At 37.1% G+C, this 26,678-nt stretch overlaps 1 protein-coding gene across 2 annotated transcripts in view; it reads left to right on the top strand.

Moving 5' to 3' along the window:
- GALNT13 (polypeptide N-acetylgalactosaminyltransferase 13) overlaps positions 1 to 26,678 on the top strand; it is a 497,436-nt gene that overhangs the window by 8,061 nt on the left and 462,697 nt on the right. The gene's annotated exons all lie outside the window — the stretch shown is intronic.

The following is a 26,678-nucleotide window of genomic DNA, read 5'->3' as shown; positions in this document are numbered from 1 at the left end:
ACTCATGCTTCCTTTGTCAAGTATTAAATGGCTTGGGTCAATTTCTGGGTTCTCTTTTCTATACCATTGGTTTCCTCAAAAAATTAAAAATGGAACTTCCATTTGACCCAGTGATCCCTCTTCTAGGATCCCAAGAAAATATATATCCCAAGGAAACAGAAAGACTAATCAGAAAGGATATATGCACCCCTATGTTCATAGCAGCACAATTCACCATAGATAAGATTTGGAAACAGCCTAAGTGCCCATCAGCAGATGAGTAGATTAGAAAACTGTAGTACATCTGCACAATGGAATACTACACTGGGGTAAAAAAGAAGGAATTCTTACCATTTGCAACAGCATGAATGGACCTAGAGATCATTATGCTAAGTGAAATAAACCAGTCAGAGAAAGATAAATATCACATGATCTTACTCATTTGTGGAATATAATGAACAATGTAAACTAATGAACAAAAATAGAACGAGAGACATAGAAGCATGGAACAGACTGTCCAACCTATGAGGGAAGGCTGGGTGGGGGGGGCGATGAGAGGGTAAAATATCAACCAAAGTACTTGTATGCATGCATATGAGCATAATCAATGGAACCAGACTGTGGGGTTGTGGGGGAGTGAGGGCATGTGCTGGCAGGTAGGAGTGGCTGGGGAGAGGTCAATGGGGGAAAAAGGAGACTCATGTAATACTTTAAACAATAAAGAATTTAAATTAAAAAAAAGAGGGTAAAGGGGGATAAATGGTGATGGAAGCAAACTTGATTTGGGTGGTGAACACGTACTACAATATATAGTTAAGGTATTATAGAATTGTATACCTGAAACCTACATAATTTTATAAACCAATTCACCCCAATAAATTCAATTAAAAATTGCTTTACATATATTAATTTAATCATAACTACTTCCAAAAGTAGGTTTTATTATTACCTCCACTTTCGAGATGAAGAAATTGAGATGCAGAAAGGTTAATGAGTAAGTGTCCCAAGTAAGCTGGCAAGTGGCAGGGTAGGGTCTATGCCAGAGGTCCTCAAACTTTTTAAACAGGGGGCCAGTTCACTGTCCCTCTGACATTCCATACATGCGCACCGCGTGCCCGGGACGAGTCGGCTGCTAAGCAGGACAGGCAGCGGTGGCAAAAACACCTGCGGGCCGCATGTGGCCTGGGGGCCGTAGTTTGAGGACCCCTGGTCTATGCTCTTTTTGTGAAATGATTGACAAAACAACCTGCTTTAGGTCAAAAAGCTCGAAGTAGGAGAATTGAAAAGGGAATTTCAGTTTCTATGTCTTGTTTCTATTTGAGTAAGTTTTGCCTTTAGAAGTGAAGAAAACCTGACCAACTCAGACTTCTGGTATTGAAAACAAAAATGTTTCCCTTTTAGAAGCTATGGCACCAAATTAAGAAAGAAAATTAATATGAAAGGAACAATGAACATGAAAAAATAAATCAGTGCTGTTCTTCACGTAGATGGTTGTCTCTACTTACATGCAGACCCTGCCCTGCCCCAAAGAAAACAAACAAAAATCCATAGTGATGAAGACAGAAAGAAACAAATTAAATCCATAACTAGCCGAAACCGGTTTGGCTCAGTGGATAGAGCGTCGGCCTGCGGACTGAAAGGTCCCAGGTTCGATTCTGGTCAAGGGCATGTACCTGGGTTGCGGGCACGTCCCCAGTGGGAGATGTGCAGGAGGCGGCTGATCGATGTTTCTCTCTCATCGATGTTTCTAACTCTCTATCTCTCTCCCTTCCTCTCTGTAAAAAATCAATAAAATATATTTAAAAAAAAAATCCATAACTAAACAAGATTTCAATATATAGACTTTAATCCATAACTAAAAACTACATCTGTAACTAACCTAATAAAAATGCCTTATTTTTTGTAATGTTGTTGATAAATTCTTTACGTTACATTAGGAAATATTCATATGTATGAAAGGATTGGGGAAATCCTAGGGATTTTTGTTTTTTCTTAAGTATGTTTTTGTAAGCTTTTCATACGATGGGATATCTATGCTAATTTGTAGTCACTGGAACTGATGTATCCATCTTTGATGAGGTGCATTTTCTCCTTCCTCCTGACCTTTGGTTGATTTTCAGCAGCTTCCTGTTATTTAATATTTGTGTTTAATGTCCTAAGACAGTGTTTTAATTAGATTTTTATTTAGTCTTTTAAAAAATGAAAATCATTTTAGTCTGAGTGATAATTGACTAGATTATGTGAGTTATTTTTTTTTTTAGATACTCCTGGTAATGAGTCAGTCCACCTGTCTGTTTTTTGTATTGTTTTTTTTTTTTGTTTGTGTGTGTTTTGACAAATCGGCACTTAAAAACAATTTGCTTTTCAGATTCTGTAATATTGTGAGAGTTCATGGGATCACTGACTAAGTTAGTTTCAGACATTACAGTCTTTTCTCTTTTTCTCACAGCAAATTCTGCCTCTTTTTCTGAATCCTCAAGGCTTACATTTCTTTGATTCTCTTGATTGTTTAGTCTCAAATGGGATTATATGTCATATATTATTAGAAACCAGCCTGTTCCTGATCACGACCCAGATTATACCCATATCCTATGGATTTTTAGTGTACCTCTATATTTTATTTATAAATAAACACTGGGTACATAATTTCCTAATACTATTTTTCTTCTCCCATATCTTTCTCCCTGCTCCTCCCTTCCTTTCTTCCATCTTCATGGTATTCTCTAAACTATTTTCTGTGGCTTAATAAATCCTCATGTATCAAGACTGGACTATTGTATTGATTTTGTAAAAAAAAAAAAGTACATAGGAAAGAGCTTTTGTTTATTTCATCATTTAGTCTCTGAATAGGTAAGAGGCAGATGCTCTAGCTCTTGCATCTGGGTCATTTAACAGGAAGCTGGGGATGCTAAATTCGCATCTCATTACCTTTGTCTACTTTTAGAATTGTGTGCTTGAGCCCTGTGGTCAGCTGGCAGTTGGCAGGTCCCTGGCTCCAAGGGAATGCTGTTTACTTGAGGGGCTGCCAGTTTCAGTTGCCAGGAAGTTCTCACATTCCTTGGTCAGGTTTTTCTTATAAAACATCCCATATGTGTTTCATTAGTAACTCTAGACTATTGACTTCATGTCAGAAATTCATTGTGGTACTATTATTGCTAGATTGAGATGAGCAATTTTTAGAATTTATTTTCTGTGGCTCCCATTCTCTGACTTCAGGACAGTATTTTCACTGTTCTGTAAACCTAGAGCAGATATTTTGTCACAGATTTTTTAAAGAGTTTTATTGTTGTGCACTAAGTTGAGATGAATCGTAGGTAATTGGATGGTGCAGCTGAATTAACACATTGAATTGCCAGTTATGAGGCACTTCATTTGCTGGAGCAGACAACAATGGGCCCGTTTTGCTTCTACAATGCACAAATTCTTATTATCTATATAAAATCCTAATTCGAGTGGGATAACATGTATGCATCACTTCCAGCCCTTTTGTAAGGAAAATAACCTCCACAAATATATTTGCAGCTATCTCATTAAATAACTTTGAACTTCAATAAATCTTTTTCTTTTAAGAATGTTAATCAGTTGTCTCATTCCCCACAAAAAGGATAGACTATAAAGCATTTCAGAAACAGAAATCAGTAGTACTACTTTTATCCGTGTTCCTTAAGACATGTGCAGATGTAAAGTTTGCTTTTATTTTAATGGAGAGCCTCGTTTGAATCAGTGTGAACAGCGTTTTTGTTCTCATGACTACGGTAATATGCAACGCTGTAATAACTGTATTCGTTCTTGGGTTTTCTTCATCTTAGGTGTTTTAAGGATAGCTTCTTTAGGTCAGTGGAATTGCTTTGAAGCAGACGAGTATCCATTTTAAGAGTAAGGATTAAGACATAGCTTTATCTAAATTCCCTCCTGAGTACTCATTAACTTAAGCATTAAATGAGGGGATCAAAAAGTTATCAAGCTGTTATAAATTGTATGGAGTGAAGTCAGACCGAGGAAATTGACTAAGATGTAGGAGAGTGAAGTTCAGGGGAAGCCACTTTGCCATTAACAAAGGCTTGAGGCTCAACCATGCCAACAAAAATAGAAGGCAGAAGTGAGAGACTGCGGCTGAAACAAAATATTTAATCAACATGTATAGCTGGAATAGCCAGCCTTCTACTCACCAATTCTGCTTCTATGTAAACATCTATGCAAGCTTATTCTCATCATCCCTCCAGACAGTCCCTCTAAACACATGCTAATGAAATTACCTGGACTGCTGAGGGACAATAAGGGCAACTAGGTATGAATCTTAGAACCATAGAATAAAGTCCCTTTTATTTTGGCACTTAGGGTCTTTAAGCCTAATGATCACAGTCCCTGCTAACCCCCAAACAATGTCTTCAAATCAGTGAGACCCACTCAAGTACAGAGGGCTCAGCATTTTCTAGTATTTCATTCTTCAATATACAGCATTGTCTAGTCTTTCATTCTTAAATATAAAGCAGCAGCCAAGGACCAGCCGACAGTCAAAAAATAATTTGAGAAGACATTTTGTAAAAAATTTTATTGCTTAAAGTATTACAAAGAGTAGTACGTATGTCTCCTTTTCTTTTTCTCCATTGACCTTCCCCCGGCCTCCCCTACCCCCCAGTATCTTGCATCCCTTGGTTATGCTCATATGCATGCATACAAGTCCTTTGGTTGATCTCTTACCTACCCCCCACCAACCCTCCCCAGCCTTCCCGCTGTAGTTTGACAGTCTGTTCGATGCTGCTCTGCCTCTGTATCTATTTTTGTTCATCAGTTTATAATGTTCTTTATTATCCATAAATGAGTGAGATCATGTGGTATTTTTCTTTCATTGACTGGCTTATTTCACTTAGCATAATGCTCTCCATTTCCATCCATGCTGTTACAAATGGTAAGAATTCCTTGAGAAGACATTTTTAACAAAAATCTGCAGGAAGAAAAAGAGAGTTCAAGATAAATGAAAACCAATAATTAAAAAATGACCTTCCAGGGAACAGATCATTAAAAGATCATAAAAGAGAGAAAAAAATTAGAATCTTAAAGAGATTCAAGAAAACATCGACTTCATAACATTAAGAGCATAATATGCAAAAGACACAATAACTAAGCAAGAATTTTTAATTTGCAATTAAAGTTTTTCAAATTAGTAGTTTAAGGGAAAATTTGCACATTTAAATAGAGAAAAAATTTTCAATAGTGCAAACAAACAAACAGAAGGATAAAAAAGATGAGCCACTATGAACTTACCTGAAATGTGACTTCCTGCTAGTTGGAGCTCTGTAAGAAAAAAATATAGTTAGGACAAGTTTTAAAGAATTAATAGAATAATTCTCATTTCTGAAGGAAGATGATTTGCAACTCAAAATTTCATATTCACTCAAAATATTTAGTGCAAGGGTAGAATAAAAACATTTTCAGACCTATAAAGAATAAAGATACTTTCCTCAGATATAACCTTTCTTACAAATTTACTTGAGCTTGACCCACAGCAAAGTATAATTAAGATAAAGACATGACCCAGCCAGAATGGCTCAGTGGTTGAGTGTTGACCTATGAAACAAGAGGTCATGATTCAATTCCCTGTCAGGACACATGCCCAGGTTTTGGCCTTGATCCCCAGTGTGGGGCATGCAGGAGGCAGACGATCAATGATTCTCATCACTGATGTTCCTATCTCCCTCTTACTCTCTCTTCCTTTCTGAAATCTATAAAAGTAGATTTTTTTTTTAAAAAAAGACATGGCATGATAACTATGAAGTAGTCCTCGAAGACAATTCATATTATTTCAATATGCTATAGGATTAGTGTAAAAAAAAATGGAGGGCTCTGGCTGGTAGAAGGCATTGGAATAAAGTGAGGACATTATACATTTAATGTGCAAGAAATATTTTCAAAGACAAAGAAACATAGTGCAAAAAATTAAAAACTCCAGGAAAAACAAAGGACTATGCAAGAAGGAAAGTAATCATAGAACTTTAGTTGGCTGTGAAAAAACACACACCGATTTCTTCATTAATTAAATATAAGTGGTACTTACTGATTTTTAACTTTTAGTACCAATCTTTAGATAAAATGTGGACGATGATATAGAACAGAATGCAAATATTTTCAACAATGGCAATATTTTCACAGTAAACATACAGATGGTAGGTTTGAGTTAGGTATGGAGGAAAGGATAGAAATTGGAAAATTAGCATTTTACAGAATGGTTTAAGGGATAGTGTCTATAGTTTATACAAGAAATAGCAGTGACCATATATTCCTTAAAGTTCAAAGGATAACTTAGAGGAGTAAGTTATTAAGAGGAAGGGTACGGAAGTGGGGAGTGTGATAAGTGAGGTAACTTAGGTAATGTCTAAAATACTTTGGGTCCATTAGTTTGGTCAAAGTATGATTTAATTCAATTTTTTAAAAAAATATAATTGCTTTCATATGGGTATATACTCTCCAGAGTTCCACAGATTCCAATCACTCTCTGCTGAGTCGCCCTGGAACATAGCGACATTTCAATTAAAACTGCTATTGTAGAGCTAATAAACAAAGGTGATGCTTTCTGTTGAAAGGAACTGGTTTGGGTTGGGGGAAAGGACTGCACTATATAAAGAAACATAAGTACTTGGAACTTTTGTTATTAAACACAGTAGCAGTCATCGCCTACAGAGTTTTAAAGATCATGGGGCTAAGAGGAAAATAATTGGGTTCTAGTCTTGATAAAGCTATCAATACATTCTGCAGTATGTCATTTAAGTTCTCTGATTCTCAGTTGCCTCATCTTTAAAATGAAGCAACTTGTATAAAAATAGCCAGTAGCATTCTATATTCTAGTGTTTATTTTATGAAGATAGGACTATTAATTTCTTTGAAAATGAAATGAACTATAATTTTTCTAGGTATGATAACACTCAAGACTGATTCGGATTCTTTTATTATTTATACTAGAGGCCCGGTGCACGAAATTCTTATTTATAACTAGAGGCCCAGCCAGCACCCTCTCTAATCCGGGACCGCTTGTGGGATGTCCGACCTGGATCAGGCCTAAACTGGCAGTCAGACATCCCCCTCACAATCCTGGACCGCTGACTCCTAATTGCTCACCTGCCTGCCTGCCTAGTTGCCCCTAAATGCCCCCCCTGCTGGCCTGGTTGCTCCCGCTGCCTGCTAGGTCACCCCCAACTTCCCCCTCCCTGCCAGCCTTGTCACTCCTAACTGCCCCCCCCCCCGCTGGCCTGGTCACCCCCAACTGCCCCCCACTGGCCTTGTTGCCTTTTACTGCCCACCCTGCTGGCCTAGTCGCCCCAAACTGCCTCCCTCTGCCGGCCTGGTCGCCCCTAACTGCCCTCCCCTGCCAGCCTGGTCGCCACCAACTGCCCCCTGGTCATCCCCAACTGACTCCCCTGCCAGCATGGTTGCCCCTCACGGACCCCCCCGCCGACCTGGTCGCCCCACGCAGCCTGCTACTCAGTTGTTTGGTGATCCCTCACGAACCCCCCTGCCAGTCTGCTCGCCCCACGCAGCCTGTGGTTCAGTCGTTTGGTAGTCCCTCACTAGCCCCCCTCGTAGGCAGCCATCACGTGATGGTGTGAGGGTTAATGTGCATATTACCTCTTTATTATATGGGATTGTTGTTGATATACAATATTAGTTGCAAATGTACAACATACTGATGAGATATTTATATACCTTATGAAGTGATCACCATGATAATTCTGACACCATCTGATACTATAAATACTTATTACAATATTATTGACTATATTCCCTATGCTCTATATTAGATCTACATTTCTTATTTCATAAGTGGACATTTTACTTCTTAATCTCACTTTTTCCACCCTTCTTCCCACTCCCCTTCCATTTAGCAACTATCAGTTTGTTCTTTATAAGTTTGTTTCTGTTTTGTATGTTGTTCATTTGTTGTTGATTGTTTTAGATTCTACATATGAGTGAAATCTCTTTATTTGAGTGAAGGTGTTAATTGCTTTTTTAACAGTGGTCTCCTTTCTCCTTTAAGTTTATCTCTTGATCTTGAGTCTAATTGAATTGACCACTCAACTCAGAATCATGCATCTTTAGTTTTATTAATCTGTAATAATCACTTCCCAAATAGGGTTGTTTTGATAGAATTTTTAAATTACTCAAGGGCTTATTTTCTTTTAACATTTTAAAAAGCATTAACAAACAATTCTTTAAAAGGTCCTATCTCCATTCTACCTCTGTTTTTCTGAACATACTAAAAAATAAATTTTAAACACTAAACAATTTTAAAAACCATTTTTTAGTGGTTTCCAGATAGAGATGGTAAATTCTATAGTCCTCTGTGTTGTTAAATTATACGAGTTACTGTGATTACCTGATGTGTCTGCAGGTTCACAGAAGAATTGATAGATGAAGGATGGCCATTTCAACATTAGGCAGATGTGAGGATAGTGTCATCTTAGATTGGCAGCTGCTTTTGAAGTTCTCTCTGCTTCTTGTTGTTTGGGCTAGCACTTTAATTTTGTAGTTAATCAGAAATAGTTGCTTTAAAAATGCTAGCTACATCCAATGAATGTGAGAACACAGATGGGTCCCCCAAGAAATTACTAACTTGCTGGTGGTTTGAAGAAATTTGTGGTGTTTGTGTATGTGTGTGTGTGTGTGTGTGTCTATGTGTATGCTTTAGCATTTGTAAAAGAGAGAGAGAGAGAGAGAGAGAGAGAGAGAGAGAGAGAGAGAGAGAGAGAGAGAGAAATGAGAACTTTTCCTAGTTTCCCCCCATAGCTTGGGATGTGTGCAACATAACACTTTTGTGGAAAATTGAGAAAGAAAATTCCTTTTAACTGATATGTTAAAATCTAGTACTTTTATGATATGGAATGATAGATGATTCTGAAATGAGAAAAAAGAATTAACCTTAAGGCATTCTTTAAAGCTGTGACTATCTGGTATCTGTTGACAGGTTGTGATTACAATCTCTTGGGTCTCCTCCTTTTATCATTTTCTGAGCGATCTGGCTCTTGGATGGCGACTCCAGGGCAGTGGAAGATGTTTTTGTTCTGTTATCTCACCTGGCTTGAAATTTGCTTTTAAGGTGAAGTTCCTGGCAATTTATTAGAACCTTTAAAAGTGTATGAACTACCCCTTGATTCTAATCTAAGTTTGGAGGAGGCAATGGAGCATAGTTGTGTTAAAGACACAAATTTAAGACAGTGGTGCCTGCATGAATGCAGTTCAAACCTTTCGACTCATCCAGTTACTAGCAGAATGACAAAGCAGTTACATAGCCTCTATGGAATTTTGTTACTTCATCTTTAAAATGGGAGTAGTAATAATACTAGCTAACACTAATACAGCTCAGTTCTCTAATTGGGCATGAGGGTCTCTTTAAGTGCTTTACATAATATTAGCTCATTAAATTTTCATAATACTAGGAGCTAGAATCTAGGTACTTATTTTCATCCCCCTAATAATTGTAACTACTTTAATGGCTTGTCATGAGGGTTGAGATGACAATACGTGTAATGTACTGATCACTGTGCTTGGTACTTAGCAAGTGTTCCACAGAGCTTAGCTATTACTAGTTCATCTCCTTTACCAGGGTCCTCTGCTGGCATTAAGTTTGATGGGTACCTAGTAAATCTGGCCTGCTTAACCGATTTTCAAAATAGAAATCCCAGACCTGGAAGAGTTACTGTAAGGAGTAACTCCAAAATCAGGTCCCAGGAGACAATAAGTAAATAGAAATAAAAGAGAGGGTTGAAGTCAAGCAAAATAGAAACACCAAAAAACTGTATTAGTGAAATATTTAGAATATTACATAAGAGAGGAGAAAAGGTAAATGTGTGGAAGAGAAGGACATATATAATGGTAAGTTTTATATCATGATGCCATACAAATTGTACATAATGCTTAACACTGCAGTGCCATTTTGCAGAAAGTGATCTAGCTTAGAAAAAGGGTGATAAGCTTCATTCTCTATAGCATGATTTGGAAAATTCCAACATCACTGCTGATTGTTTTTGGGAGTTCTTGGCTAAATGCAGTCATCTACCATTTTTACCTTAATTTTTTGATCAGCTTAGACCATGTTATTTTTTCTTGGCTGACCCACAGAGAAATTGAAAGATGGGTGCTTTTGTGTGTGTGTGAATATGAAAAATAGTAAAAAGTTTAGAAGACATTGTCATCTTAGCCTCATTATCTGAATGGAAAAGATGAAACATTATTTGTTTGTTTGTTTGTTTAGAGACATAGACTTTATGTTTAGTGTGTGATGTCTAGTTGTTTTTAAAAATGTTTAACTGGACATTTTCTGTGTTTTTTTTTAAAATTTTATTTATATGAATACATAATGTGAAATAACAAATTGTAATTGATTTCTCATTTAGAAATATTTGTATTCCAATTGTCTTTTCTTATCACTGAGGAAAATATGTTGTTTTGAACATTGATAGTTTGTCAGTTCCTTCACAATAATTTGTACAAATGATAATTATACATAAATTAATAAACTGCTGGTGGGAATCTAATGAGGCTCATGCTGTTTTTGATTTATTTCTGAATTATTTCCAGACTGCTGAACTGTACCAGGATTAATTGTTTAGTTAACCTACAATTTCCTCAACTCCAACAACATGTTTAGTAATATAGAAGTTATTTTTTAAAATGGTAAAGTATGTTTTGTGAGAGATTATTACATAAGAAGTGGTTATATAGGTTATTAAATAGTATATATCTTTTATCTGTGTTTAAAAATCCTTCCCCCCTAAAAAATAAATCCAACCATAGTAAAGGTCACATTAAATGTAAATGATTTACACCAGAAAAAAAAATCCTTTTCCCATAACCTCTTACTACTTTATCTAGAGTGATTCAAACAATTTTCTAATGTTGTCTAAAACAATGTTGGGTCCCCAGCTTTCATTTGCGTAGTATTCTGTTGACTCATTCTGAAGTTGTGTGCCACTGAATATATCTAAAGTGTTATTCAAAAGAAAAGCTTTAACAAATTATTGTAAATAATTTCTACCTGAGAAATATTTAAAATCAATTAATAATTTTCACTTTGTGAGCCATACATAAGGTGAACCATACATAAGGTTAACCATTTCCAACCATGTTTACATTAAGTTATAGACAGATGATTGATTGGTTTTCTTGTATTGTTGGACCTATCTGCCCAAATATTACACCGCCTATAATTATTTTATAGTAGGATGGTCCACTGATAATTAAATTTATAAACTTACTTTGTGAACAGCTTTCATTTTATTTAACAAGTTCTTTATAAGTTAGTAACTCACAAAATATATGCACTACTTGTATCATTATAAATCTGAAACCAAGATATGGAAAGATTTAGCAATATTATTGAATTTGCAATGTATTTTTGACTAAAACTAAATCAAAGGTATACAGGGTGTCCCCCCAAAAAGTATACACACTCTGAATAATTACTATTTCCAATGGATTAAATCAGAAAAGAAAGAAACATCAATTGAGCTATCAAAAAATCTGTATACATTTTTTGGGATAGCCTATATACTTTTTTTCTGTCATAGGGCAGGGCTGATGTCCTGTGTATATATATGTGTGTGTGTGTGTGTGTGTGTGTGTGTGTGTGTGTGTGTGTGTTTCCCAAAGGACTTGTAGTGAAAGTTGAGTTTTCATTATTATGGGTTCTTTGGGTATTTTTAAGTGTAGACCTTTATGGTCTGGTGCTTGGACACCCTCAAGCTAAATATAAGTTACTGATCTTATTTTATGACTAGGGGCCTGGTGAACAGATTTGTGCACCAGTGGGGTCCCTTGGCTTGGCCTGTGGGGATAGTGCCAAAACTGGCTCTCTGACATCCCCTGAGGGGCACCGGATTGCAAGAGGGCACAGGCCAGGCCAAGGGACCCCACCGGTGCACGAATTTGTGCACCAGGCCTAGAGTATACATATAACATCTTTGGTAAATCTCTTTCTGCCCTCCTCTCTCCCTCCTTCCCTCTGAGATTCATCAGTCTATTCCATGTTTCCATGCCTGTGGTTTCCGCTCCTGCATTGAGCATCTGCCCCCTGGTGGTCAGTGGGCATCATAGCTACTGGTTGGATGGTCCAATGGTCGGCTGGTCGGCCAGTTGCTTAGGCTTTTATATATATTTAGGTAATTCAGATTCATTCCTAACTTTAAGGTGCTTTGTTAACTATAAAGTTGGTTTTGACCTTTTGTTGGACCAAATTAAGTTTTGCTCCAACACATTTTTACTTTTCTCTCTAAAATCTTATTTTCAGTGTAACTTTTTTTTTATCAGGTTTAATTTAGTAGTTTGAGTATTTAGCCAACCTTAAAATCCTTCACCCTTTTCATTTCTCTCCACGCTAACACACCCTAAAACTCCTACATTTGGTCACTTTAAAAATAATACTATTTTCTGTCCATCTATTTTTCCAATCATATATGTATGTAGTATTTGCCATGGAAACATTTTATGTGATTTTAATCAAGTTGTATTATGTGCATCTGTATTTAATTATAATTCTCTAAATACCCATGCACGTTTAATTGGCCATATGGCTACATCTCATCATAACTTAATATATAAACTTGTGGGCCAATAACATGTTGCCACATTTTAATAATTTATTGGTGCATGAAATGATTCCTGCATAAGCAACCAGCACATAATCAATTAATATATTTGGCCAGTGGTTTTGGGATCTACTTAGTTTAGGGCACTATGTAAGTGCAAGATCAGGCATTTCCAAACTTTCATTAAAGGGCACATACTAACAAATGGTTTTTAGCAGTGGGTTCATGTTCACCTCCTGCAATTACTGAGTGATTTTGCAATTCTAAAACCCTGGGGATCCAGTCAGCAAATCCTCTTTCCTGTGTGCCTTGCATTTCTGCTTGCTTGCTTTCAGATCTCGGTCGTCTTGAATTGTCATACTATTAAAAAGATGATTTTCTCATTCCTGTTTCTGAGGATTATTTCTCATTCAGAAATGAAAAACATCTGCAAAATAGAGCTATTTACTTTCATAGGCCACACTTTTCCATCAAGAAAGGGCTTTGTGTGCCATAAACAAATATAAACATCATTTTTCTCTATGAACAATATGATAGTTTCATGAATCATGAGCGCATTACTACAGATTGTTATCTTGTAGAATTTTACTCTTGCTGCTTTCTGTTTCTTTTAAACAAGGGTGTTCAGACTGTGCTATTCATGACTGAATTTTATAGGAAAATGTGTGTCTCATTTGCTCATTGACTGTGCAGGGTCTTCAAGGACAGTGCGGTTCTTTAGTATCTAGAATTCTGATCTGATGGTATGCTTGGCTGATTGCCATCAAGCAAGTCATTCAGAGGACTTAAGAATTCTGATGTCACACACCCTGTATTAATCTCAGGGGCAAAATTCACACTGTACCCCAATTTCTAACTTTTTCACCTGCTAACTTTCTCAACCCAGGTTCACATCTTCTGTTGATTAGAAATTTCATGAATTTTACCTTTTTGCTGACACCCACATATAGATCTCTCTCTGCAAGTCCAAATGTGCTTATTGGAGTGGCCTAACACCAATACCAATTAAAAAAAAAAAAAGGAAGGAAGGAAAGAAAAGGAGCTTATATCCCCAGATTGATGCAGTGCCATGGTTGGCCTGTCTCTCCTCCCTTCAAGTACTTGCAGTCCTGTGGCATGTTATGCCTCGGACTGCTTCACTGACCTTGGCTTCCAGTGCTGTTAAAACAATAGGGCAGAGTTTTCCTGTTCTCTTCCATCAAGCCTCAGGAGTGAGATCTGGTCTCTGGCATTCTCTCACCTTTCGTCATGTTTCCCCTTGAAATGGAACTAATCAGGGAATTGTCCTATTTATTGATGTTCATGAAGTGTTCCATGCAAAATATATATATATATATATATATATATATATATATATATATATATATATATATATATCCGTTCCTGTAGTTTGAATCCTTTCATCTATCTTTCTAAATTATAGATGCATATCCACATGTATTTGTTTTTTGTACATTATGAAATCCAAGAAGGCAGTTTAACACAGTTCTTTTTGCTGTACCTAGAGAATTGCTCTACACAATTAAATCCTTACTACATGCATTTAATTAGATTGCCCATGTACCGATAGGTCCCCTGGGACTTCCAAAGCAGTTGACGCTTCTTTGGAAAATGATGCAGGCCAAAAGATTTAGGTCAGTCAAATTTCTATCTGGCTCTCCCACTAGGGTAATTGAATATGTCTTTCCATTGTGCTATATTAATATCTTATTTGTGATTTTTTTTTTCTCTCAAATTCCATTGTCAGCTGGCCAAAGGTTGTGCACTTTATATACTTGTTGTCAAACTCAGTGGGTGTTTGAAATAGCAATGTCTTTATGGTTTTCACTGAAATGATTCAAGAGTCCTGCCACCTCTGTCATTTCTAAGAATTAGTCTGGAACTCCTTTGCTTCACAAGGGACATAAGTTACAGAGTTTAAGATTGAAAGGGATTTTGAGGGGTGGCCCTGTCACCCCCCCTGCCATCAGTCATGGTTTTGCCTAGTCTAAACCCAGCACTTACCATTTTTCTCTAAAATAAAGCTAGCTTCCATTGTGTAGTTCCTTACATACTTCACATTGCCAATAGAGGGATCTCTCCAAATATAGTTCTCAGCATGCAACTCCTGGTTGTAAAAACCCTTGAAAACTCTTCAGTTTAAATTTTAAATTCTTTAGCATGTCATTGAAGATCCTTCATAGAAATCTACCTCAAATGACCATCTCAGCCTCATATCTCATCTTTTGATTCCATTTAATGTAGTATTTGCAGGATTCAGTTACTTCTCCATAACCTGGATATGGCATGAATGTCCATGACTCTGTGTTTCTTGCTCTCACTGCTTTTCAGCTTTCAATTACCTATCTCCTCATTTCAAGTCAGCTCAAGTGGCAATGCTTTTTAAAGTATTTTCCCCAAATCTCTAAGGTAGAATTATTCTTTTTTTTTCCTGTTTCCTTAGCACTTTTTTCCTATTGATGTTGCTACCTTATACCACATTATCACCATAGTTAGCTGTATCCTCATATGTCTCTCATTTTACATTGTAAGCTATTTCACAATGGAGGCATTTTTAAATTTGGTGCCGAAACCCGGGATCGAACTGGTATCACATATTTTTTTTTAAAAAAAAATTTGTATTGATTTCAGAGAGGAAGGGAGAGGGAGAGAGAGAGATAGAAACATCAATGATGAGAGAGAATCATTGCTCGGCTTCCTCCTGCATGCCCTGTACTGGGCATATTCCCTTGACCAGAATCAAAGCTGTGATCCTTCAGTCCATAGGCCAACACTCTATCCACTGAGCCATGCTGGCTAGGGCTGGCATTACATTTTTTTATAATTCCCCTAAGATCTACCAAAGTCTACAATATAGTCAGTCATTCAATAAATGTCTTGAAAAAGTGTTAAATATTGATTCAGTAGGATAAAGACTTATGATGTTACTGATGATCTATTGAATAAATCTTTGTGACACTTCTGGTATCTTTTTCTGGAATATGGTGGGTATAAAAGGATATTAGTGTTTCCCAGCTGGTGTGGCTCAGTGGTTGAGTGGCAACCCATGAACCAGAAGGTCTTGGTTCGATTTTCAGTCAGGGCACTTTCCTGGGTTGCGGGCTCCATCCCCATTAGGGAGTGTGCTTTCAAGAGGCAGCTGATCAATGATTCTCTCATATCATTGATGTTTCTATCTCTCTCTCTCTGAAATCAATAAAAATAAAAATATAAAAGAATATTAGTGCTATCTAATCTAAAGATAATCACCACAAAATCATCAAAATTGTGGGTTCAAGAAGGTGCATAAGTCTGATAAGATGGCTCTTTAATGTCACTGGGGATCTTGGATCCTTGTAGCCTTTCTAAGATTCATGCACTGAAAATAGTTGGTAGAATTTCAACCACTGTATCTACATTTTGGGCAGGCAAAGGCTAGCGAGCATCAAAATGCACTTAGCAGCTAAGGGAGGAGAGAATAGATATTGGTGAGGGAACTGGCAGGTTTAGCTATGTCACATCAAAATCATATTCTATTAACTTTTTGATAATTTCTAATTGCCTAGTTATTCCCCAATAGTTTCTAGTTCTTTTAATGCTAAAGTTCTGTCTGATATACAGCTGTTTATTTCATTCTTATTTATGAACTGTGTTGCTTTTTTTCTGAATTTTTAAACTATTTGTTTTTGGATTTTATAACATGACATACATATTTTTTTGGTAGAAGATTTGAAAGATTAAGAAAAGGAGAAAAATAGAAATTAATATTATTTTTACATCATTCAGAGATAACACTTTGTTACATAGTCCTCAGTCTTTCTGAATTTTATACATATATGTGTATATGTAAATATATGTTCATATATTTATAACTAGAGTCCCGATGCACAAAATTCATGCAAGGGACTTGGCCCTCGCAGCCCCAGCTGCCTTGGCTGGCCCTTGCAGGCTCGCAGGCAGGCCCTTGCAGCCTCAGCTGGCCCTGACAGCCCCTCACAGCCTCACAGCCCCTTACAGCCTCAGCTGGCCCTCACAGTCCTGGCCAGCCCTCACAGCCCCTCGAAGCCCTGGCTGGCCCTCACAGCCCCTCACAGCCTCAGCTGGCCCTTGCAGCCCTGGTTTCATCCAGAAGGTTGTCTGATGTTCCTTTGGCTGTTCTATCTAATTAGCATATTAGCTCTTTATTATATAAGGTTATTTACATACTTGCTACCTTATATATCATATTATTTTAGAAAGCATTTATATTATTTTAAAATATAGATAAAAGATTTCTACATGTAAATAAATACTATTTGAGTCATGAGTTTTGTGACTTCATGACAGTCTATCAACTGCACAACTCACAACTTATTTAGTTGATCCATAATTGTTAGAAACTCCAGTTGCTTTTAAGGATTTACAATTATAAATATTATAAATGACATTGATGAAGTTCTCTGAACATGAATCTTTGCCTGTTTCTTTAGTTCTTAGAATAGCTTCGTGGAAGTGGTGAAAAGATAGGGATATGTAAAGAAAAAAGTAAAATTTCTATAGAGATTAAGAATAATGATGTGAAGGATGTAAAATATTCTATGCTTTAGTGTATATTTGCTGAAGGTGGGGTGGGGTGTGTTAAGCAAGACTTCATCTCAGAGGATGAAGAAACCAACTTTTTTTTCATTTCTCTTCAGGTAAATAGGAACAGGTGAAGAAGGAGAAAGCATTCATACCTCTTTATATAGAGCAGCGGTTCTCAACCTGTGGGTTGCGACCCCTTTGGGGGTCGAACGACCCTTTCACAGGGGTCGCCTAAGACCATTGGAAAACACGTATTTAATTACATATTGTTTTTGTGATTAATCACTATGCTTTAATTATGTTCAATTTGTAACAATGAAATTGGGGGTCACCACAACATGAGGAACTGTGTTAAAGGGTTGCGGCATTAGGTAGGTTGAGAACCACTGATATAGAGAGACTGGTGGATGTGGAACAATTTGCCAGCCGTAAACATTCAATGAAAAAAAAGAGAGAAAAAAGTACTGACTGAGAACCCACTTGAGTTAGAAAACAGGTCTCCTTCTCTTCAACTGGATGGATATATAAAAGGGATGATGGAACAGTTTCCAGTTAGGGAACACCACAATGTAGACACTGTCACACACTGCCAGAAATCAAGGGGCGAGGGTGTCCTAGGTCATGGTCAAGGCATTTAATCCTGGAGTCTACTCAATATGGAATTATATACTGATGCAAATTGTCTAGTAAACTTCAAGAGGATTATATTTAAATTATGTACAATACTAGAGGCCTAGTGCATGAAATTTGTGCGCGGGTACTGTCCCAAGGCCTGGCCTGCGATCAGGATCATCTTCCCTGACTGCCCGCAGCCAGCCCTGCCTCCCGCTGCCACCTACCCTCGGTTCCCGGTTCGCTATCAGGTGATTGGAGCCTGCCAGCACGGGGAGGAACCAAGAGGTCAGCTGTTCCCGCCTGCTTTCCAGCCCTACCCCTGCTGTGGGTTGCCCTCTGTGTGGGGGCGATAGGTGGGGTGGGGGCCTTGGCTTGGAACCACCCGTGTCCCCTGCCACCCACCCCCAGTTTCCCGTTCGCCATCAGGTGATCGGAGCCTGACAGCCAGGGAAAGGGACCAATAGGTGGTCAGTGCGTCTCATAGTGACTGGTCGAGCGGTCGTTCTGGTCATTCCACTGTTAGGGTCAGTTTTCATATTACCCTTTTTAAAGGATAGAGGCCCAGTGCACAGGTGGGGGCCGGCCGGCCTGCCCTGATGGGGTCCCTGGATCGGGGTGGGGGTCCCTGCTGGGGGGGTGGGGCTGGCCAGGATGAGGGGCCACAGGAGGTTTCCTGGCCAGCCATGCCTCTGATCGTGGTAGGGGTCCCACTGGGGGGGGGGGGGCAGCAGGGACGAGGGGCTGTGGGAGGTTTGCAGGCTGGCCACGTCCCCAACCGTTGGTTGTTCTGCCATTTTGGTCACTGGGCTTTTATTATATAGGATTCTGGAGATTCTGATTTGTCATACCTTTCACAATTGAAATTATCATAAGATTATGATCAAGTCATATTTATAATAGAAAATGAGCTTAGGGTTTTTGAAGTCCAAATGAAAATGGGAGAGGAGGGCAGACCAGTGATGACTTTAGAAGTTATATGTTAATCATTTTGCTTTGATATAGATAAAAATAGAGACATAAATCAAAAAGGCATTTGGTTTTCATATATCTTAAAGATCAGAACAAATGGGGGTAACAACCAGCATGACTTTGAGAGAAGTAAATCACTGTGAGTTAATCTAATTTTGTTCTCTGACACAATGACAGGACTTAAATATGAGGGGAAGCAAAAGAGTTCATATATCTTCACTATACTGTACACCTGAAACTAATACAAAGTAATATTGACTATAAACTGTAACTTAAAAATAAAATTTAAAATAACAGCTCATATATCTTCACTTTAGTAAGGTTTAGTTTTTGCCTCACACAATGTTCTCATCAACCAGTAAAGAAAATGTAATTTTGTGTACAGGGAGGCATAGCTTGTTATTTGTCATTGAGTCAGTAACCTGCCAGGACAGACCACGTAAAACACCAGAAGGGTTTATTGGGTGCTTATACTGAATGATATTTGTATTTATATCCAGAATTTAAGAATACAAAACGTGGAAGCTATAGAGTAGGGAAGTTGCTAACTCTGTAGGAATTTATAAGAATTCCAAGTGAACATAGGAAGCAAGAAAAGTGGCTGAAGTTGAAGATCGATGAGAACCATCGATTAAAATGGCACTTAAAGAGAAAAAGGTAATATCTAGTGTAATGAAATGTAAATCGTGTATGTAGTGCAAAAATATGGTAATATCTAGGCATTTTGACACCTTGTTGCTGTAAATTAGAAATGAGACCTATTACAGCTATTTGGATGATTCAGGGGGATCTATAGTGTTTCCTGCCTTCACTGACATTACTCATCATGGAATAATCAATCCTTTGTATGTTCTCAGTTTTAAGACTAATGCATGTTCATCTGTTTGTAGGTATTTTTAATCTTTAGGTTTTACAAAATACTTGGCTGTTGCTTTGTGGAAAAAAAAAAGGACTTGTGTTAATTCCTCCAAAAATAAACAATTACTTTAGTAAAGCTGCTTTGTTTCCATATAAACAATTTTTTATTCAAATGTTAAATTGTTAGATAATCTCTTTGAAGATATTGAAAAAGATAATTAAACTCAACATGTGTAATACCAGAATGCATAACACTCAATTTAAGACATGACAATATGAAGAGCCAGGACCAAATTGGGGCATAGATAAGCAAATATTTTTTATGTCACAAATGCTATTGGCTACAGTGACTGTAAAATAGAACCTGATTGTGGAATTGTTAAAATATGAAGTTGTGTGCATCTGTACTAATAAAATATAGTTTACAATGTCTTAATAGCCTCATGCTATTTAATCTAGTAATTCCCCTTCTGGGTATTTTAAGGCAGCAACTTTCAACTGGTGTGCCACAAGAATTTTCAAAATGTGCGATGTGTGACACTGACCTTTTTTCCCTCAGGTTGTCAAATGAAAAATGACAGCAGCCAACACAACAAAAGCCATCCGGTGTGAAGGAATTAAAATATAAAAGTATATAATATATAAAATACAGAAAAAGATATATTTCTGAATTTCTTGTTTGTTATCCTAGTTGTCCAACAACATTGGGCAATGATTATGATTTATTCTAAATTTTTTTTTTATTAAATCTTTATTGTTCTGATTATTACATTTGTTCCTCCCCCCCCCCATAATTCCCCTCCTCCCAGCTCCTGCCCCACCCTCCTCCCTCACTCCCCACCCACTGTCCTCATCCATAGGAGCATGATTTTTGTCCAGTCTCTTTCCGCATCTCCCACACCCCTTTCCCCCCCAAGAATAGTCAGTCCATTCCCTTTCTATGTCCCTGATTCTATTATGATCACCAGATTATTTATTCACTTGATTCTTAGATTCACTTGTTGATAGATGCATATTTGTTGTTCATAATTTGTATCTTTACCTTTTTTTTCTTCTTCCTCTTCTTAAAGGATACCTTTCAGCATTTCATATAATACTGGTTTGGTGGTGATGCACTCCTTTAGCTTTTCCTTATCTGTGAAGCTCTTTATCTGACCTTCTGTTCTGAATGATAGCTTTGCTGGATAAAGTAATCTTGGTTGTAGGTTCTTGGTTTTCATCACTTTGAATATTTCTTGCCATTCCCTTCTGGCCTACAAAGTTTCTGTTGAGAAATCAGCTGACAGTCGTATGGGTATTCCCTTGTAGGTAACTGGGTTTCTTTCTCTTGCTGCTTTTAAGATTCTCTCTTTGTCTTTTGCTCTTGGCATTTTAATGATGATGTGTCTTGGTGTGGTCCTCTTTGGATTCCTTTTGTTTGGGGTTCTCTGCGCTTCCTGGACCTGTAGGTCTATTTCTTTCACCAGGTGGGGGAAGTTTTCTGTCATTATTTCTTTAAATAGGTTTTCAATATCTTGGTCTCTCTCATCTTCTGGCACCCCTATAATTCTGATGTTGGTGCGCTTGAAGCTGTCCCAGAGGCTCCTTACACTATCTTCGTATTTTCGGATTCTTTTTTCATTTTGCTTTTCCAGTTGGGTGTTTTTTGCTTCGCATTTCAAATCTTTGACTTGATTCTTGTGCTCCTCTGGTCTGCTGTTGGGTGTCTGTATAATATTCTTTATTTCAGTCAGTGTATGCTTAATTTCTAGTTGGTTCTTTATCACAACATCGAGGGTCTCATTAGATTTCTTGAGGATCTCACTACATTTATCGGCGGTCTCACCAGTCTTTTCGAGGGCCTTACTAAGTTTATCGGCAGCTTCTAGACAGTTCTTAAGAGACCTTAAAAGTGTGGTTCTGAACTCAATATCCTCCATTGACAGTTTTGTCCTGTTTCTTTGTCTCCGCATTTTTTATGCTTTCTTGGTACACCCCCTAGTGGTCTTTGTGCGCAGTCTTGTTTCCTTTAAGCCTTGATTGATGTCGGCAATACCAGGGGTCTAAATTTTTTTTTCTCTATTTAAAAACCCTTCACTGATTTATATTTGGCAATTTTCCTGTGATACCAAGATATCTCAATGAAAGTAAAGCATTTATTTATTTCTACCTTTATTCTTTTTTTAAAAATTTTTGTTTTATTGTTTAAAGTATTACAGAGTATTACATATGTCTCCTTTTTTCCCCCCCTTGACATTCCCCTGGTCTCCCCTACCCCCCAGTGTCTTGTGTCCATTGGTTATGCTTATATGCATGCATACAAGTCCTTCGGTTGATCTCTTACCCCCCTCCCCCCACAACCCTCCCCGGCCTTCCCGCTGTAGTTTGATAGTCTGTTCGATGCTGCTCTGCCTCTGTATCTATTTTTGTTCATCAGTTTATAATGGTCTTTATTATCCATAAATGAGTGAGATCATGTGGTATTTATCTTTCATTGACTGGCTTATTTCACTTAGCATAATGCTCTCCAGTACCATCCATGCTGTTGCAAATGGTAAGAATTCTTTTTTTTTTTTACAACAGCATAGTATTCCATTGTGTAGATGTACCACAGTTTTCTAATCCATTCATCTGCTGATGGGCACTTAGGCTGCTTCCAAATCTTAGTTATGGTAAATTGTGCTGCTATGAACATAGGGGTGCATATATCCTTTCTGATTGGTGTTTCTGGTTTCTTGGGATATATTCCTAGAAGTGGGATCACTGGGTCAAATGGGAGTTCCATTTTTAACTTTTTGAGGAAACTCCATACTGTCTTCCATAGTGGCTGCACCAGTCTGCATTCCCACCAGCAGTGCATGAGTATTCCCTTTTCTCCACATCCTTCCAGCACTTGTCGTTTGTTGATTTGTTGATAGCCATTCTGACAGGTATGAGATGATACCTCATTGTTGTTTGATTAATTTTAAATTTGGATATGGTTTCAAACATACAGAAAGTTTGCAATTACTGTAGTTGTGAGTACATGAAACAGTGAATAAGGTACAGATATTATGCTTCTTGAGTTGAAGTGCTCTTGTGTGTATTTTCTAAGAATAAGGATATTGTCCTGTGTAACCATAGTATAATTATGGAAAATAAGACATTATTAACAAAATATTGTTATGTAACTCAAAGTGCATCTAGGGTCACACATGCATTTGGTTGTCCTGTCTTTTAAACTTCCTTTAACCTGGAGCAGTTCCTCAGTTTTTAATGACTTTGAATTCGAAGAGGTCATGCCACATATTTTCAGACTTTCCTCAGTAGGTTCAGGCCAGATAATATCCACATTCTTTAATTTGGGTTTGCTTGCTATTTCCTAATGATTAATTCAGGTTATGCATTTTTGGCAGATACACCATGGAAGTGATGTTGTGTCCTTCTCAGGAGTAGCATACTTGAAGCACATCATGTATATTTGTCCTGTTGATGATGTTGGCTTTGGTCATTTAGTGAGGTGGTCTATGCCAAGTTTCTCCATTGAATGTTTCTACTTTTCTTTTTGTAATTAGTAAGTGATTTGTGGAAAGACACTTTAAGACTATGGAGATATCTTGTTGATCATGCTTTCACCCACAAGTGCTGATTCACAGGTGTTTTCTTGACCGAATCAAGTTAACTGTAATGTTTGCCTAATGGTGATGTTCTAACTCTTATCAGCACATCTATAAGTGGCATGCTATGCAAAAGAAGAATTTTCAATTCCTTATACACTTTATTTTTATTTATATTTTATTGCCTGTCATGGATTTTAATTCTTTATGGTTATTAATTATTTTGATTTCCCAATTGTCCAAGATTTCACTGCTGAGAGCTTTTGAAGTTACAGCCTATGTCCTTTGGACATATCCCCATCATTTTTAAATGCCAGAGAAAATGTTGCCAACTTGGATTCCATATTTTTATGTCTCCTTCCTATGTCTGTTATGCCAGGATAGCTTTTCAGTATTTTAATAGTATCAGTGGACTTTCTGAGAGTAAGTTTTGTGTTGGTATTAGAACATTTGTTTTCCTCTTTTCTCTTCCTCATAGATTTTTCTGTACCCCTTAGATCTCTGCAATACATAGTGGAGCTGGAAAGATATCTCTGTTAGAAATTGCTGTTTAATTTTCTGTTTACAAGTAATTTAACATTTTTATTATTCTCAAACTTCCAGTTATGCTAAAGATCTAGGATTTGTGTGGGGGTTTTTGTTTGTTTATTTTGATTTGTTGACTGTATATATTTTGCTCAATTTGTGAAATGTTTAATACATTCCTGCTGTTAATACGACCCAGAACTCTAGCTCCATATTTTTAAAGCATTCTACAAAACATTGTTATTTCAAGTTATTTAAAACATGCCACGATGTAATCAGAAAGTGTGGATTGAATAGCCTTACCTTTTGTGGTCAGTGTTAATCCAGTTTATTTAGTTAAATTGAAGGGTTTTTTTTCTCTATTATTTTTTTTATCAAATGGCATATTTGTCAATCCAGGAAATCTCTGAAAGATGTATGCATGGTAAAATCATTACTGGAGATAACTTCTTTGATTTGTACCAATCAATTGTGTTTGTAAATTTCTCCATTAGCTTTAAAAATGATCAAATGTATATTTAGACAAATGGACATTCAAACCCATGAAATTTAAAAAAATGTAATTAGATTAAAATAAGGTAACTAACTAATCAATAACACCTGAGTATAAAAACCAGTGAAATGTAGTTTTAAGCAGTTGCTTCAACTAATGAAATAAGCATTTTGAGCCTCATTGAGGATAGTCCTTCCTCCAGTTTCATAGTAAAGAGGTCCGATTGTAGTTGGTATGCAGGGATCAGGAACAAAACACTGATGTTTGAAAATGGAAGAGTAGAAGACAGCTTGCAAAAGTAGGAAATAGCTGAGAGCAGAAAGTATGTCTCATCCAAGAGAGACAACAATTTCTATGTTCTCTGGAGGCTCAGCCTAACAAAATCTTTGTTCTTTCAAAAAGCTAAAAATGAGGATTCTTATGAAAAATACTCCACTTTTGAATAATAAAAAAATACTTTTGAATCCATGATGTGGAATAAAAAAACCATGTCAATAAGCCAGATTTGGTTATTACACTCCACTTTGCAACTTCTACTCTGGATGCGATGGAAGGGCTAACAGGTGTTGTAGTGAGAAGTAATTGGGTCAGAAAAACTGATTCTGAGCCAGTGATGGCGAACCGTTTGAGCTCGGCATGTCAGCATTTTGAAAAACCCCAACTTAACTCTGCTGCCGTGTCACATATAGAAATTTTTTGATATTTGCAACCATAGTAAAACAAAGATATCAAAACAAATATCAATTTTTGATATTTATTTTATATATTTAAATGCCATTTAATAAAGAAAAATCAACCAAAAATATGAGTTCGCGTGTCACCTCTGACACGCCTGTCATAGGTTCGCCATCACTGGAGGAGGAAGAATTGACCTAGGCAGTCATCCCCTGAGCTGTTTTATTCTCAAAGTAGAAATTTATGCTTAGGACTGTGCTTATCATCATCATCTCGGTGTACTCCTCTTCACCCCGTCCCCCTCCCTGCACAGTACCAATATATATAGGTATCTAGGGTAGAAGTTGATCAAAGGCTATACTCTGAATGTAAATGTTTGGCTCTACTGAGAGACTGGCAACAATGTAAGCTGATGAAACCTGGGGGAGAAAAGGTATGCAGGCCCTAGGATTACCTCTTAACAGTTGTGTCAAACTGGGGAAGTCACCTTATTAGTGTTAACTTTAGTTCTCTTGCCCACACGAATGAATATGCTAAAGTGTAAAGAAACATACAGATCTGCTAATAGTTGCTTTATAAGTTTATTGAAATTATATATGAATATGAATTTGCTTTTTTATTAAGCTTTAAGTTTTAAACTTAGAAAAATAAAAATTTAAAAAGACATAGTTTCTTATGAATTTCTTGATTTACTTCTTTTGAAAATATGTTTTTATTGATTTTATAGAGAGGAAGGGAGAGGGAAAGAGAAATAGAAACATCAGTGAGAATCATCTATTGGCTGTCTCCTGCATGCCCCCTACTGGGATTGAGCCCACAACCTGGGCATGTGCCTTGACCAGGAATTGAACCAGGGACCTCTTGGTGTATGGACTGATGCTCAACTAACTAAGCCACGCTAACTGGGCTCTTGATTTATCTTTGATATTTAAATATAAATTTGCTAATTACATATATAGTTTTCTCTTGTTTGAGAGGCTCTGCGTGAACCAATAGTAAAATCATTCATTCCTATGCCAGGCAGAGGCCTTTGCCATCCTGTGTTTTTTAATACTCTAGGAAGATAAATTAGACATCCAGCTCATTGTCTATTCTGTTTGGTGAACTGATTACACCTGTTTTTGGTGAACACGAAAGCATACCATCTGTCTTAATAAACTGGTGTTTCTACTTAGTACTGTAAAGAACCACATCTCTCTGGGCAGAAATTCTGTTGGTTGCTGGGAACTAATGTTACTCTAAAGGTGCTTGCTGCTTAGGGGAATTTTATTTGTATTGTCCATCGTGTGTTTGATCTGTCAGAAAAAACACATTGTACCTTAAAGGGTTATTTTAAATGTTAGTAGGTTGTATATTACTTTGTTTCTTTTGAACAGTTCTTTTATAAAACAGTGTACCCCCAAACATAAAATCCTATTTATGGTGAAATATATTGAGCTTTGAAATTAATGTGCTCATCCTAACATCCCTCCTTTAAAAAACACATAAATTAATTAATAACATCTTATGAAATAACTTTCTCCTTATAATTACGTTGACTTACTGAAAAAAAAAGAAAATGGATGTTTGTGTATTTTTGTGAGGCATGCAAGTGGCATTCCTACTTTTTTCTCAGTGTGTGGTCCTCAATTAAAATTGACATGCAATTACAAAGTGAATTGGTGCAATTCTAAGGGTAAATCAAGCAAACTTCTCCATCAGAGATCTTAATACGTTAGACAAAGGTGCATTTTAAAAACTTGAATTATTTTAATAACCACATCAAATCTCCAATTACATTTAGCTACAGACATCTCATGATTTTGAATTGCTTTAAGTTTTTCTGCCATGTCCTGGGGGCATTGTGCTTCTTCTATATGATTCTGAATCCGT

Source organism: Myotis daubentonii, chromosome 7, assembly GCF_963259705.1.
Source record: "Myotis daubentonii chromosome 7, mMyoDau2.1, whole genome shotgun sequence".
NCBI lineage: Eukaryota > Metazoa > Chordata > Mammalia > Chiroptera > Vespertilionidae > Myotis > Myotis daubentonii.
Note: the sequence above shows the minus strand (reverse complement) of the source record. Positions and strands in the feature narration are given on the sequence as shown.